We start from the raw sequence: 16,424 nt of genomic DNA on the forward strand, positions 1-16,424 counted from the left end.
CATCCCTATTACATTTTCAAATAAATGGAATTCTCCCCACCCACACCGACACGAACGGCAGGATTCTAAACAACTGTCTGAACAACAGACGCTCTGCTTTCAGACTCAGCTGTCAGCTCTTATTTCTCAATAGCTCAGCTAGCGAATGAGCTGACATTTCTAACATTTCAGTCCACGTCCTGCTTTCTCTCCTACAAGAGAAGGTCTGTTGACCTAAAATTCCTAGCTGTGAAATTCCCCACTTTGTCTTTCAGCTCAAGTTTTCCTTGAATGAAATGTTATCTCCCACACGTTTAACCTAAGAATAAAATAGCAACACATTAGACGCGAGGCAGAGGCAGCCTTTTTATTCACCAGAGCACAAGGCACATTTAGGCTCTTTTGTAGAAAGCAGGGTTTACTGTGAAAGAGTAGAATTAGAAAGTCTTGGCTCCTAAAACAGGTCTGCTTTGGCCAGTGTCTTCTGTTTCCTCACACATATGACGGTGGTAGTCGCGATACTTCACCGCTCAGGTTTTCTGACATCTATTAGGTAAATTTTAGAGGGAACCATTTCGGGGCTTTCTTCTTACGCCTTGTAGAAAATTAGATTTGAATCAACATTTGTTCAGTTTCCATGCTGTCCTCTGGGATGCCTGACACGCACAAAATGTGGGCGTTCAAAGAGCCATCAGTCCAAAATGGACACGAGTGAGCTGAGATTAAAGGTCACGGCAGGTAAAAGAGAAAGAAAAAGCAAGTCGGTGTAGACCGAAAGTCCCCTAATGTTAATCCCACCTAACGTCTGCATAAGACAAGTACTTTCGGGAGCACTTTTTATCCCATCCAGATCCTCATAAAGCCCCAGGGGGTTAGCCTGGGCTGTACCCATGGGCTCTTCGCCCAGCCTGACTCCCGGCTTGTCAAGCATCTGAGGTCAGATGGCTTCCCCAAATCCTGGTGTCATCCACAGCTGAGGCAGGGCACCAGCTCCCCATCAGGGACCCACGTGTCCCGGGTTCAAGCAGGGAACAGAGTAGAGTCAAGCGGGGGTGCAGTCACACCCCCTGCACCTGTGAAGACAGGCCTACCCCCTCCAGGGCCCTGACCTTCCCCCCGGGTTCCCGTCCAGTGTGGCCTGGTTGATGCACAAAGGGCAGGTGCCTCTCACCTCGAAGTTCCCAGGAGAGAGAGAAAAATCATCTTCGTATGAATACTAAAAAAAGTTCATGTCTAGACATTTCTAGAAGTTTCATGCAGCAAGAGTCTGATTCCAAGCAGAAAGCGGAGCAGAGAGGGAGGGCAGATGCGTGTGGCGGAGGTGAGCGGGGACGGCGGCAGGTGCAGCCCCGGCCGGAGCAGAGCCCTCTCCTCTTCCCCGTCTCCCTCTCCATCACTGCCCGTGCAGCCCCACACGAGGGGCCCGGGAGCCCTCCAAGCCCGGGGACAGACAGTTTCCATTCGTAAGAGGGGAAGGACATTTGAAGGACATTCAGGGACCTTTCAAAACCGAAGTCACCATTGCGAGGTTTATGGACGCTCTCTCGTCACACCCAAGAGTTAGGTCGCTGGCTCTTGTTCCTAGGTTGGGATTGATTTTCACTGCTGGTGAAATTTAGAAGCTCATCATTTAAAAAATAAAAAGAAGAAGAAGAAGAAGGGCACGCTTAAGAAATCCCTCTGTAACTGAAAACGAGACTTGCCAAACCAGCCCGCAGTGGGAAGGCGGTGTTTTGAAAAAAGGGCACGTCCATTCTTTCTTCGTGTTCACCGTGGCGAGGATTCGGTCTTGCCAAGGTGAGCCAAGGGCCAGCAGCTGAGGCCCTGTCGTGAGCAGGTCAGCGTCTCAGACAAGCCCTTCCCGGGTGCTGGCCCCTCCGTGCTCACCGGGGAACAGGACCAGAACTAGTGAAGTGGCACAATCAGAATTCCAGTCTGGGCAGTTTTTCTCCAGAGACCCTGCTTCCTGACCTCGGCCGTTTCTCTCACCAGCTGGACCCTGGCAGCAGCCCCTCCTCTCTGATGGTCCTGTGTGATTTGAGGAGGCCGAGGGGGACGAGGAAAGAGTGGAAGACCCTGTGGTCTCAGTCTCTGGGGAGTGACTTCGACCTGTCTCTGCTGCGCTCGCTGAAGCCCGGGAGGCCGGGAGGGCTTGGGCTGGCGGCCGGGAAGGTCGGCTCAGACGAGGAACCGGCAAATCCGCGGGGCTTGCCGAAGGTATCCGGACGGAGGCAATGTGACTCCCCCCGACCCCTCTCAGTTTCTATTTTTATTTTGTAAAGTGAAAGGAAAAGGGATGGTCCCCAGTTTTCCGTGACAAACCATCTTTGTCCTTGATCCAGAGAGCGCAGTTCACTCATACAGTTTGCACTGCACCTGCTCAAACTGCAGTCCTTACAGGAAAGAGAGAAACAGCAAGGAGCTCCGAGACGACAGCTAGTATTTTGCAAAGATATTTGTAACGCAAGCACATCAGTGGCTAATTCGTATTTCACTCTGCTGTGAACCTGAAAATTCTCATTAAAAATAGCATTTCCTGAAGTGCCACCAAGATACATTGACTGTCAAAGTCCCACTTTTTGATTGTCTGCTGAAGCCCCAGGAAGTGTTTATTATGCTGCTGCGTTCCGATCTTTTTCTTTTTCGGAGTATAATGAAAGCACATTACTCTGCAGTGGCGGCCTTGATTCTTTCCTATTACATTTGCTCGTATAATCACTAATCTGCCAGATGTGATCGTTTCCTCGCCACTGCAAAAATGGATTCTGAATTTCAGCTGGAAGGGGGACAAGTGGGCTGTTCACGCCTCAGGAAAATGGAGAGATGTGTGTACATTTCAAGAAAATATTTGGGGATACTCATACATTTTTGGTAATTTGACGTGAGACCCTGTTGTTTCCACTATGATGTGATTTAAAACAGTAGTCACAGCTAACGCTCGCTGCGCGTGCTTCACGGGCAGGCGCCATTCTAAGTGTTTTATGTGCGTTAACTCGTTTAATCCTCACGCTGACCCCACAGAGCCGGTATGACTGTTACCCCATTTTGCAGACATGAATGTACGTGACCCAGTGAGTGAGCACACACCTAAGATTCGAGTTCAGTCTGTCTCTCAAGTGGGTTTCTCATCCTCACGTGATGAACTCTCGAGGCCAGATGCTTCTGTACAGTGAGGGTCTGTTCTGTTCCCTGTAGGACACTTACAGCGCCCCTGGCCTCGTCCCCCGAGCTGCCTGGAGCAACCCTCTTCTCACGCCACCCTATGGTTGTGACCATCAAAAATGTCTTTAGACATCGCAAAATTTTTTCTGGGGGATAAAAATTCTCCTGATAGCGCGGAGTATACATTCTTAAAAGGGAGCAATATGGCCCTCGAGAGGGAAAAGTCTGGTTCTACGGGGTGCAGAAAACTCCTCAGTTATGAAGCAAATACATGTATATACGCCCAGTGCATAAGTAGGCGTGCAGTACATTTGTAGTCACAGAACTTTACGGGAGGGATCAGAAAACAATGTCTAAGGCTGTACTTCAATTTTTTTTAAAAAAAAAAAGCAAAAACAAACAAATAGGACTTAAAGTCTCCTTAGGAGAGAAATAAGGAGAAATAGGTGGAGAAATGGGTTGAGAAACAGTGGGCTGAAACTTCTGTTCTTTATCTCCAAGCTGTAAACGCACTGTAACTGGCCAGATGTGCACGTCTGAACTCTGAGATGAGTCTTGACTGGAGGGACTCTCCCAGGTGATGGAGGCAGTACTCTCTCTGACTTGGTCCTGGAATGAGACCGTTACCTTCACCTTCCTGGGGACTCAGTGTCATCACCTTAGCCGTACGGATTGCAAAACTTGGCGCTTTGAAATTTGGGTTCAACAAAACGCTTCAGACTATTTTTTCAAACATTTTCACTCCAGCAAAAACTACAAAACTCTATTTGCCAAGAGCTATTTTTCTTAAACTTTTTAATCCTGGGCGTATTTCAAAGGAAATTTATCCATATGGTTCTCATTCATTTACTCTTAATTCATCAAGATGGTGTTTTGTAAAAGCCAGTTGACAACCAAGGAACCATGTGCATGTTTTTTTAACTCGAACCAGGAAGTTGGGTTTTGCTTGCTCTAAATAAAATTTAAAACCCCTTGAGTTTTTCTATACTTGGCTAAATGTAATTTTCCCTCTTTACTAATCATTAATTTGGAGGCTGCCTCTTTTGATGTGAAATGTTTTATGGTAGAAGAAACAAGAGAGAAGAAAATACACTTCACTGAGAGAGAGACTTTAAAACTGGAATCTAAGCCCAAGGATATGGCCAGAAAATTGCATGTTTGCAGAATATATTGCTTCTACAATCTGATTGGCACCAGGTTACACTTAGTAATCTAAGAACTGCATACCTCGTTTAGAAGGTGAGATTGTACCTGCCACATATTTCTCTGTTTGGGATAATACTGTGTATTTAGGAGACTTGCTGGAAGACCCTCTCCTTCTCCCCCAATTCACAGCCCCCACAACCTTCTAGTGTTTCAGCTTCTCTACTTTGAACGTAGCCCTGCCATCACCACTGAAAGTAAATAGTGGGCTTAATTAAGAAGTGCTAAATACAGTTGTGAAACATATGTAAAAAGCGGAATAAAAACCAAACATTCCTCTTTAAAGGGGCTTTTACTTACTGCACGGAGCAAATTGTTCAACACTGACTCTAAATGTAAATTGTAAACGTTTAGACATGTTATTTAAAAATAAAATAAGACTCATCAAATGCTTTGGAAAAAGTCTTTCAAAACCCTCCATAACTTACCTCTTTGTAACCCTTGTATGAAGAATGCACCATTTCCACACAATGGGAGCCTGGGGTCATTTCCCGTTTGTATTTCCAGCGCTAATCTGCATGTTAGGCAAATACATTAAAATAAGCAAAAACAACACATTCAAGGAATAAATCATAAAACACTGAAGATATTTTAATGCTGTGGGAAGATGTAGAATTACGCCAACTTAAGACTGATTAAGAGATATATACGAATCATTTTGTCACATACGCATTTCTACTTGAAGAAACAGGGCGCCAACCTCGTTCCAGGTCTACCCAGGCCAGCACCTCTGCCAGAGGAATCCCGGAGCCGGCTTTTGACAAGCGCCCCGACTAGTAGTTGTGCACAGAAGTGCTTGAGAACCACTGACTTAGGTGACAGTAGCGGCTGGTTACTGGGCGAGCACAAAGGATTGAATTATCAAGTCAGACTCGATGAGGCAGAGCGCTTGCCTGGTATCAGCTTCACTAGATTATTACAAGGACACAGGCATTCAAAAACCTTAGGTGGAGCAGAGGGAGGCCTGGGACGTGTTGTCTCTGGCCCTGAATAGATGAGGTCTCTCAGTGAGGTCCAGGGGCTGCTCACACAGTGGGAGCCTTTCAACTATAAAACGTCTCCGCTCTGCCCCCGGAGGGCTGCACAAACTCCGTGACTCTCCGGGAGCCGTGCTGGGTTCTACTTGGTCGCTGAATTCCACAGCCAAGAACGTTTTCAGAGACAAGGTCTCTCTCCCCTGGTAAAGACGGCTGAGCCCAGCTGCAGAGGGGAAATGGCGCTTTTGTTTTCCTCGGGGCGGTCCCCTAGTCAAAGGAGGGGCGGGGCGCAGGCTGGCTACTTTAACTCCCAAGTATAAATATATCGAATCCCCCGCCCTGTGTCATCAAATCTGGCTTCAGTAACACAGGGACCATCCAATGGGGTAGGCGCTGCCTCAGGCTACCCTGGTTTCCATCCCCAACACTCATCCAAAATTTCTTGGAATGAAAACTTACAACATAACTAAACTCCTTCCCTGATATCATTTCTAATATTTAGTTACTGGTTAATTTTTCTCATCTAAGGCCAATTGTTTCCGGTCCATGATTGCCTCCATTTATTGATATAAAATCCAAGTTGACAGAAATAGAAATATGTAAGAATTAAATTAATCACCATTTTAAGATTTGGGTGGTAAAAAGCAAATATTGTTGCTCTTTCCAGAGTTTAAATTAATTCTAGACATGATAGAGAGTCTTGGTATGTTTGTAAGATAATTAAATGCAAATAAAATTTTTAAATAATTTTGAATACTTTCCTCTTGAAATGAAAGTACTTCCCCCCCCTTTTACTGAAGAGATATTAGATTTATATGGTGTTCCAATTAGTTTAGTATAAAAAAAAGTTTTAGGTTTCAAGCTTGGAAAAGTTATGGTTCAAACTTGTTGCATGTTAAAAATGCAAAACGGCAGCACTCATCTGTGTGAATGCGGACAGCGTGTGAGCCGCGCCACGGATGGCACTGCAGGGAGTTGTTGGAAACCGTCATGATGAGTCTAATCCATTTTTCAGTGGCGAGCACTCACCCCACACTGCATTATATGGGAAAACGTTCCGGGGGTCCTGTGTCGGTGCCGATGGCAGGTGCGTGATCCAGCTGTTTGGGGCAGAGGCAGCAGCAGCTGGTGACCACTTAGGAGTCTTTGCTCGTGGAGGAAAGTCCGTCTCCCAGCACCGGCTCCCCCTGAGCAGTTACTGTGTGAGCCCTGGGTGGCGCCGTTAGTAACATCCTACAGAAAGCTCACTACATACAGTGCCTTCGTTCAGACGGGACACACTAGTTCAGGTGAACATTTAAAGTAGCATTCGCCAAAAAATATATACATATATATAGAGAGAGAGAGAGAAGAGAATAAACTAAAGCACAAAACTTTACCGTAGAGACTCGCCGTAGAAGATGGGGGAATTCAGGAGGACTGGGGAGAGGAACTGGGGAAGGCTGCAGGAAGGCGAGGCTCTGCTAGACTATTCGACATGCTGCCCTTTTTTCTCGTTTTATCAGTACATTTATCTTGTAGCCTGATGATACGAGAGATGAAACTGGTTTTCATGTCTAATCAAATGTCTTTTGGGTTTTCTGCTTGAAGGCCCACCATAAGGAATTTTTACTTATAAATATCATCGCCTTCGGGTTAGGTTTCTGAACAAAATGATTCCTAGAACCTGAAGCTTCCTATTGGAGATGATGTTGGTACCTAAGGGGGCTGTTGGCTGCAAACATCTAGCTCCCACAAGACCCAGCAAGGAAGGGAAGGTTAAAAAAAAAAAAAAGCAATGACAAAGTGTTGCTTTTCAGTTTTTGTCTCAAAAACTTTAACTGTCAGGGAGACTTATGATCAAGGAAAAAAATGTAAAGCTGTTTGTTAAACATGAGTCACACGACTGGAGAGCCCTAGGGTCACTTCTATGAGACCTAAAGCTGTTTGTCTTCCTGGAGCAGGGGGATGAGAGAGGCACTTCCAGCCCGGATTCTGCACTTCTGTCTTTCTACCTGAGAGAAAGGGAAACCGAGGTATAATTAATTCATTGTTTCTGGAAAGGAAACCACACAGGCACTTTCCATTCCAAATGAATCCAAATATGATTTTTTTTCATTTTTAAAATATTTTTGCTTTTTTTTATTGAACTATAGTCTGTTTACAATGTTGTGTTAGTCTCTGGTGTGCAGCATAGCGATTCAGTTATACATACATATATATATTCTTTTTCATTATAGGTTTATTACAAGGTGTTGAACGTAGTTCCCTGTGCTCTGCAGTGGGACCTTGTGTTTACCATCTTAGATACCGTAGTTACTATCTATAGCTCCTGAACTCCCAATTTATCCCTCCCACCCCCTTTCCCTCCAGGTAACCATAGGTCTGTTTTCTACATCTGTCCAAAGATGAATCTTGAATAAAATAGAATATTTTTGATACTGACTTGAACAGAAAAAAAATGTATTAATGGTTGCTCTCTTTATAACTGAATAGGCATGAAAGAGAAAAGTTATGAATATTTGAAACAAGAAAATGTGTTTTTTCAAGGTGCTTTTCTTTAAATTTTGCTTGTACGTGTACCAAATATAGCAAGAAAGACTGACTTGGAAGCTATTTCAGCAGCTCAAGTAAGGCATGGTCGTGGTTTGGACCAGGCTGCTGGTGAGAAGGTGGTGAGAAGGGGTGGTCAGGTTCTGGGTAGATTTTACTTTTATTTTTGCTCCTTACCATCTCGTCTCAACACAACAGTCTAAGAGATATTGTTAAAATTAAATCAGACCATGTTTCTCCCACACTGAGAGCCCTCTGGTAGCTTTCATTTACCCAAGCAAAAGCCCAGGTCTTTACAAAAACGTAGAGAGACTGTATATTTTATTATCCAAACCAGAGCCCAGCTGGATGTTAAAGGCTGACTCCTGTTAATTATGCCAGAACAATGAGCTTAAATGTGGGTTATTCTGGACAAAATGATGTGACTCTGTATAATCTGAACTTTCCCTAAATGTTTCTCCCTTTTATTGCTTACTTCTCCCAGTGGTACTTTGCAGTGTATATTTCACTTCATCTTTTCTTTCCCCTGTTCCCTCTGCTAGAATACAAGCGCATGGAAAGCTGGGGTCTTGTTTATTTTTTTCACTAACAAATCCCCATTACACATAAAGGGCACTGAATAAATATCCGTTCAACGAATGAATGAGTGAGTAGAAAATTTTGCCATTTTCTGTCTCTGTAAGATTTGTTTTAAGGCTGGATAATCTTAAGAGCATGAGCATTGGATTTCTATATTTCAGCAGTAAAACAGTATTTATTAGCACATTCCACCATTTTACCAGAATACATAATACATATATAGACGTCAAATGCCCTAAGAGAAAACAAACTCTACAGCAAAGACAAGGAACTGCTTTCCAAACCACACGTGCCCCTCAGTAGGTTCTGACAGGTTCTCCTGGGAGAAGAGGGGCGTCTCCCTCAGGAAATCTCAAATCGATTAACCAAATGATGATAACATCAACAAACAAAGTCTCTGGGATTTGAGGTAAAATGGTCATAGAATCTCTGTGTTTTAAATTTGCAGTGGTTGACTTGGTCCGGCACACTCTTGTCTTCTATTGGATATGTGCATTTAGGTTCATAAATTTCTAAGTATCACTTTAGCTGCCTTCTGCAGATTTGAATAAGTATTCCCTGCACTGTTGTTCAATTTTTAGTATGTCTTTATAATACTTATTCTTTATTTTAGTTCTTCATTTCTTCATTTTTTATTTCTCAGATACTCCTTTTTGGCTATATTTGTGTCATTGGTTTTCAATTTTATTGCCTTATGTCATATAAAATAGTTTATCTGTTTTGATTAGTTTTATAATTATTGAGATTTCTTGTGACCTATGGCCAATTTTTTTAAATATTCCATATGAGTTGGAAAGAATTTATGTTTCTAAGCATCAGTAACTTCAAACTTGTTAACTTTATTGTTCAGTACTCTGTAACTGATTCTTATCTGCCCTATCCATTTCTGACAGAGCTGTGTACAACAGCTCTTCACAGTTTATTAATCTGCTAATGTCTTCTTGTCTGTCAGTGTCTATGTTTTCACTTTTAAAGTTTTATGGTTAGGTGCTATGCCAGGTGTCAATTTATTGCCTCTCAAATCCAAGCCCACCTTTCACTGCCTCCTTAGGACTCTAACATCTGTCCCTTGTCAGGTGGCACTATGTCAAGCTTTATCAGTAGAGGAACTAGAGAAATATCAGAGGATTTTTTTCCTCCTGGGTCCCTGCACTCTGCTCTTTTTTGCTCCTAGCACTGGGCTGGTGTGCAGGATACTCCATAAGCTCATTCCCCATCCTGATGAATTCAGTCCTACCAGCACAGGTGGCTCCCAGCAGCCAGTGGCATCCCTCAGGACAGTTTCTGGAGAGTTCCGTGAGAGCTCAGAGAAATTTTCCAGCCACATCTTCCAGTGAGTTAAATAGCACCCATTTCCCCCGCTGCTGGCAGGTTCCTCATGGCTGTCCAGAAGCTCCAGCGTAGCTCCAGCGGACATCCCAGCAGATTTAACAGGCAGTTCTCTGTCCACCAGTCATGCTTCTTTGACGTTGGACCAGTTCAGGGACAGCCCAAGGGACTTCTCCAACATCCAGTGGGCTGTCCCCATCTGCTCTCTAGTGAAGCTTGAACCTCAGCCATGGGTGGCTTCCCCCCTCCCCCATCTTCCAAGATTGTTCTTTTCCATAAGTTTTCTTCCTCAGTCCCAGGGTATTCTTTAAAGGGAATTAGATGGTATTCCCTCTTAGTTAACACTCTACAAATAGTTAATAAAACTGTATGATTTAAAATTTACTATCATCTCTGTCTCCTCAGTGGACCCTGACTGATACAGATATATCTGTGTTAAGACTGAGGTAGCTCTCTGCTAAGGTGTTACTTTTATTATTAAGGAATGACTGTATTTACAATATAGTTGTTTCAAATAAAATTTATTATAGATTAGTCTTACCAAGCAAAGCTGCTTTTGGACAGCTTGCTTGCTGCCACTGTCCATCACTTTCCTTTCACCTCTCTGCTATGACGTTTTACGAACCAGTCCCAGAATCTCTACCTTACAACAGATAAATTTAATCTATTGATATTTACTGTGACCACTAATATTCTCTGTCATCATATTTTAGGATTTCTAATCACCAGGGACATATTTTCTTTTATGGCATTCCTTTTAAGAAAACTGTGCTGAGTTTTCTTTACCACTCCCCTGTCCCCACCATGGATATGAAGGTTATATATAAATATATTTCACAGTTGAAGTGTTCTAAAGTCATCATAATTTTAGGAAGGAGGATGAGGCTAGAGATTAACTATGGTCTTTGTTAACTGTGTGTGTTTATAATTTGAGGTTTCAATTAAAAGGTTAAAAAGAATATATATGTGTGTATATATATATATATATATATAAACTTTTAACATAGTTTTATAGTCATAGTTCAAAAAAAGCATAAAAAATAACTATGACACTTAAACTATGTTAAAGGTTACAAAATATAAAAAGATGTAATTTGTGACAATAATATAAAATGTGGCATATGTAAAAGAATATAGTTTTTGTATGCAAATGAAGTTAAGTTGTCATCGGTTTAAGCAGATGATTAAAATTATAAGATGTTTCGTATAACTCCTATGGTAACCAAGAAGAAAATACCTATATAGAATATGCACAAAAGAAAATGAAAAAGGAATCAAAGCATGCAACCGCAAAAAAATCAATGAGACACAGGAAGGCAACAAGAGAGAAAAAGAGGGGCAAAATAACTACCAGATGTACAGAAAACAACTTTTAAAATGGCAGTAATAAGTCTTTCCTTATGATTAATTACTTTAAATGTAAATAGATGAATTCTCCAATCAAAAGACATAAAGCAGATGAATGGATTTAAAAAAATCAAAATCCAACTATATGCTGTCTGTAAGAGATTCACTTTAGATATAAGGACATACTCAGGCTGAAAGTAAAAGAATGACAAAAGAGAGATTTCATGCAAATGGTAACCAAAAAAAGTAGGGATGGTCATACTTACATCAGACAAAATAGACTTTCAGTCAAATACTGTCACAAGAGACAAAGCACACTGTATCATGATAAGAGGGTTAATTCATCAAGAAGATATAACAGAAATAAAATAGAGAATAAAAAATTTTAAAAATTCAACAAAACTAAGAGTTGATTTTTTGAAAAGATCCACAAAAATTGACAATTCCTAATAAAAAGAGAAAAGACTCAAATTTTAAAAATTAGAAATGAAAGAAGAAATGTTACAAACAATGCCACAGAAATAAAAAAAAAGACCATGACAGACTGTGTATAATTACACCCCCACACACTGGAAAATCTGGAGAAAATGGATATATTTATAGAAACATACAACCTTCAAAGATTGACTCATGAAGAAACAGAAAATCTAAACAAACCTATCTCTAGAAAGGAGATTTTGGTTCCTCAAAAAATTAATAGAAACACTCGGTTATCCAGCTATTCCACTTCTGGGTATTTATCTAAAGAAAAGGCAACATTAATTTCAAAAGATATCTGCACCCCTTTGTTCACTGCAGCATTATTTACAACAGCCAAGATAGGAAAATAACTTATGTGTCCATTGATGAAGAGATAAATAAGATGTAATATTACACAAACACACACACATGCACGCACACAATGGACTATTACTCAGCCATAAAAAAGAATCAAACCTTGCCACTTATGACAACATGGAGTGACCTTGAGGGTATTATACTAAGTGAAGTAAGTCAGAAGGGAAAAGACAGATGCTGTGTGAGTTCACTTATATGTGGAATCTAAAGCAAAATGAAACAAAACAAAGAAATGAACAAAGCAAAACAAAAGCAAACTCATGGGTAGAGAACAGATTGGTTTATCAGAGGGGAAGGGAAGGGGTGGGGTGTAGATACAAGGGGTGAAGGGTATCAATTGTGTGGTTACAGACAGTAACTGGACTTCGGAGGTCATCACTTTGTGGTGTACACCGTTGTCAAGTTACTATGTTATACACCTGAAAGTTATGTAATAAAAAGGGGGGAGGGAATGTGGTGTTTACATACAGTGCAATACTAAAAAGGAAAATGATCCTGTCATTTGCTACAATGTGGACAGACTTTGAGGATATAATGCTAAGTGAAATAAGGCTGTCACCAAAAAGACAAATACTGCACTGTCCCACTTACACAAGGTACATAAAATAGTCAAACTCGTAGAAACAGAAAGTAGAAGGTTGGTTGCCAGGGGCTGAGTGGGCGGGCTGGGGGAAAGGGGGAGTTGCTTAATGAATACAAAGTTTTGGTTTTGCAAGATGAAGAAGTTCTAGATATCTGTTGCAAAAAAATGTGCATATAGTTAACACTTCACTGTACACTTGAAAATGATTAGGATGGTAAATGTTATGTTTCATGTTTTTGATGGCAAATAATAATAATATGCTTTATCTGAGTGAGTGCTCACTAGAATGTACCCAGGTAAAGATTCTTTTCTAACCTCTCAGAACACACTGTACTTCAATCTGAAGACCCATGTCTTCCTTCTAGTATAACAATTCTTAGCCATTAGTCCTTCGAATATTTCCTCCTCCAAACTCCTTTCATTATCTCCTCCTGAAACTTCTTTTAGAAATGTGTAATGTCTCATTCTATGTGTTTCATTCATATTTTTCTGACCTTTATCTTTCTGTGCCCATTCTGAGTGATTCTTTTGCATACTTACTCTTTAAGCCAGTAATATTATAAACTGTGTTTGATCTGCTCTTAAATGCACACAGTATGCTTTAAATTTTAGTAACTGTATGTTTCTTTTTGACAAGCTCTATTTTTGTCATATCTGAATTCTAAGTTTATAGTTGTGTTTTCAAGCCCTTGTTTTACCTCCTTAAGCACTTTAAACATTATGATTTTATTTTATAATCCTCTAAATTTGTTCCATTATTTGGTGTCCTTGGGATTCTAATGAACAAGCTGACTCTCTTTTATGTGTGTTTTGTTCTACAGATAAGGTTGGTAAATTGTTTCATGTGCACTCATGTTCAACAGGTCTTTTGGTTGGATTTTTTCAATTTTTCTTTTGCTCTTTCTGCTGGAGTTTCATGTGTCATAGGTTTTACATACGTCTTGTTCTCACCCAGCGGTTGTGAAAGTGCTGAGTGTGTGTTTTCTTGTTTCATTTAAAGTCCCTATGCTTTAGGAACAGGCTGCCACAAACATTTCCAAATGAGGTTAGGATGTAAATGTTAGGAGAGGCGGGGGGGGGGGGGCACTTAAATGTTCTTGCTTAGGTATTTGGAATTATTTTTAAGATAATTAAAATTTCCAGAAATCCCAGCAGCTTTGGGGTTACACAGATGAGAGTGAAAACCCATGCATCTGTCCCTGTGGCCCGTCCACTAGGTGATGCAGCGAGCACACCGGGTCAGGGCTGTCCCGCTCAGGCCGGCTAAAGGTTTGCCAGTTGTGTTCTACATGTTTAACTCACGGGACCATGTGGTTTCACAGTCTTAATCTCATTAAGCAAAATCCTAAGAATTATGGAAGCTTTTACTTGAGAGTGAGTGAAAGGCTTTGGGAAGTAACTGGAGATTCATGACCATACTTATAAACGACCTTGCTACCTACCAGAGCGAAGCTTGTGTGACTGAAGAATATTTCTCTTTGTCCAGTACATGGAACAGCATTGACTATAAAATCTGACACTTTTTTTACTTTTCTTGGGCATCAAAGTCATAATCAGGTATAAAAGCTGAAGGTCTGGAATACTGTACAAGAACCACACAAGAAAGAGTATGTGTTGGTACTTTTTAAAACATACATACACCTGATTCTTCTCCAGTACAAGGTGTGAAAGTAGCAGTCTTTCCTACGATCATTTACTGAGTTTTTACCCTTTTCCAAGAAGTCTACCTTTTTACTGTATGTCAGGCACTTTATTTAATTTCATAACTCTATAAGGCTGGATAACGACTTTTTCCTACATTACAAATGAGAAAACTTTTACCAAAAGAGAGGGAGGGGGGAGAGAAAGAGGAAAAAGGAACAGATTAGAAGCCCCTTCAAGTCTACACGGCTTGGGAGTGAGAGAACCAGGATTTGAATCTAATCAGTCTGACTTTATTTAAAGCCTCAATGATGCATAATGTCAATCAACACAATAAATTAAGTATATATATTTTATAATGTCATCAAGATGTCTGATACAGTACTTTATGAATACCTTATAAGCTCCGTGGAGCCAATAGCATAATAGAGTTAAAACTCTGTAAGCAGTCATCACCAAAGAGTTCTAAGTCATCCACTCCAGGTGTGGTTACGGGGTGCCTCCCGTCTCCCAGACACTGTGCTGGGGGCTGGTGGTGTAGCAAGAACAAATGAGGGAAGACAGCCCCTTCCTTTGTGGAGACATTTAGTGGAAGGACACAGCCAGCAGAAACAGTAGTAAGCAAACCAGACAACGCAGCAAGATGAGCAGCGTTGTGGGAGAAAATAGCGCGCTAATGGGGAGAGGAGCACCAAGAGCGGGAGGAGTGACGGGCGTCGCCTTAAAAGAACGTTCAAGGAAGGCCCTGCCGAGGTGCCACTTGAAAAGGCCTGAGGCCGTGAGGAAAAGAGCCAAGTGCATGAAGGTGGTTTTGAGGGCGAGCTCAACAGTTTGGGTGAAAATACTGATGACTTGTTCATACCTGCAGCCAAAATTAATGCGGTAGAGGTTCCTAGGATATTGTTTGATAAAATTGAAGTACAAAGAATCACCGCTTCTGAACGTGAACCAGATTTGACTCAGTAAACATTCGAGTGAATAAACACACAGCCCTGGACTTGGGTGAGAAAGTTGGTAACTACCTAAGTACAGAAGCGTGGCTTATCAGCGGCTACATGACTACAGTCTGCGTTGGAGCTGGCTGGCCCTGGGATATGACAGCCAAAGAAAAAGCTACTTGAGTTTTAGGCGTCGTGAGCAAAGGTGATGTCAGGTTGCACTTGCCTGTCTTGGAACCATGATTTAGAAGACGTGCAAACTGGAGGATGTTATTCACAGGAAAATGACAGAAAGGGTGTCTTTATATTTAGGCTTCAATGCAGCTACGTTCCAAGTGGAGAAGCTCCCTCCAGGAAATAAACTGGGCTAGTAATCATAAAATTATTAGCCTTACAGAGTTTGGAATTACATAAAATTATAAGTGCTGGTTGATTAATTCCATCCCAAACTGGCAAACCTAGTTTATATAAGCAACAGTACAAGGGCTCCTAACCCAGTTTGGGGTAGAAAAGCCTTCTTCAGACTTCCTCAGTCAAGGTGCCCGCAGAGGGGGACTAAGTGCAAAATCAGCAAGTGGACGTAAACGCAGCAAGAGAAAACGGGAGCCGATTTGGAGAATAATCGTAATACAGGCCCCCGTGGACTGATCTGATAGGACTTTCAGTTAGATGGATTCCACTCAGCAGAGAAACATCTCACAGCAGTGAGGTTTCAACATAAAGGACTGGGAACTGAGAGATGGAAACAACTGGGGGAAAGAAACAGCTGTTTAAAGAGAAATGTTGGCATCTTTACGATTTGTCAGGTAAACACCCTTATCATCGCTCCAAGAAACCTATTGCCAAGATCAATGTCACTTTTCAAGGGCGTAGCATCAGATTTGTGGTTTTGGTTTGATATGATGTGGTTTGGGATAAATGGGAATATTCAGATGGGTCCTTAAATTGCATCAGGACGATTCCCCAAGACCTATTACATGAGGTCACACAAAGATTAATGAAGGTTGTCAGAGCATAACCACATATTAAAAGCAAGATGTTTGCACACACTCCCCACCTCCCTCTTTTTAAATTAATCTCTATTTTAGAGTGAATAAAATTATGCAAGTAAACATGACATGTTCTGTGATTTCATCAATAATGTACAGGAAATCCTTTTCCTCTGCAGTAAGTGCCAAACAAAGAGAAAAAGAAGGTCAAGGAGAGGAGAAGTTGCAGAATTAATTTCGTTCCTTTTTGAAATGAGTCATGGGCAGAAGTCGCAAAGATGAGTGATAGAGTTTTGTCAAAGCACTTCTGTGCATCCGCAGCCTTCCT

Source organism: Vicugna pacos, chromosome 23 (assembly GCF_048564905.1).
Source record: "Vicugna pacos chromosome 23, VicPac4, whole genome shotgun sequence".
NCBI classification, from domain to species: domain Eukaryota; kingdom Metazoa; phylum Chordata; class Mammalia; order Artiodactyla; family Camelidae; genus Vicugna; species Vicugna pacos.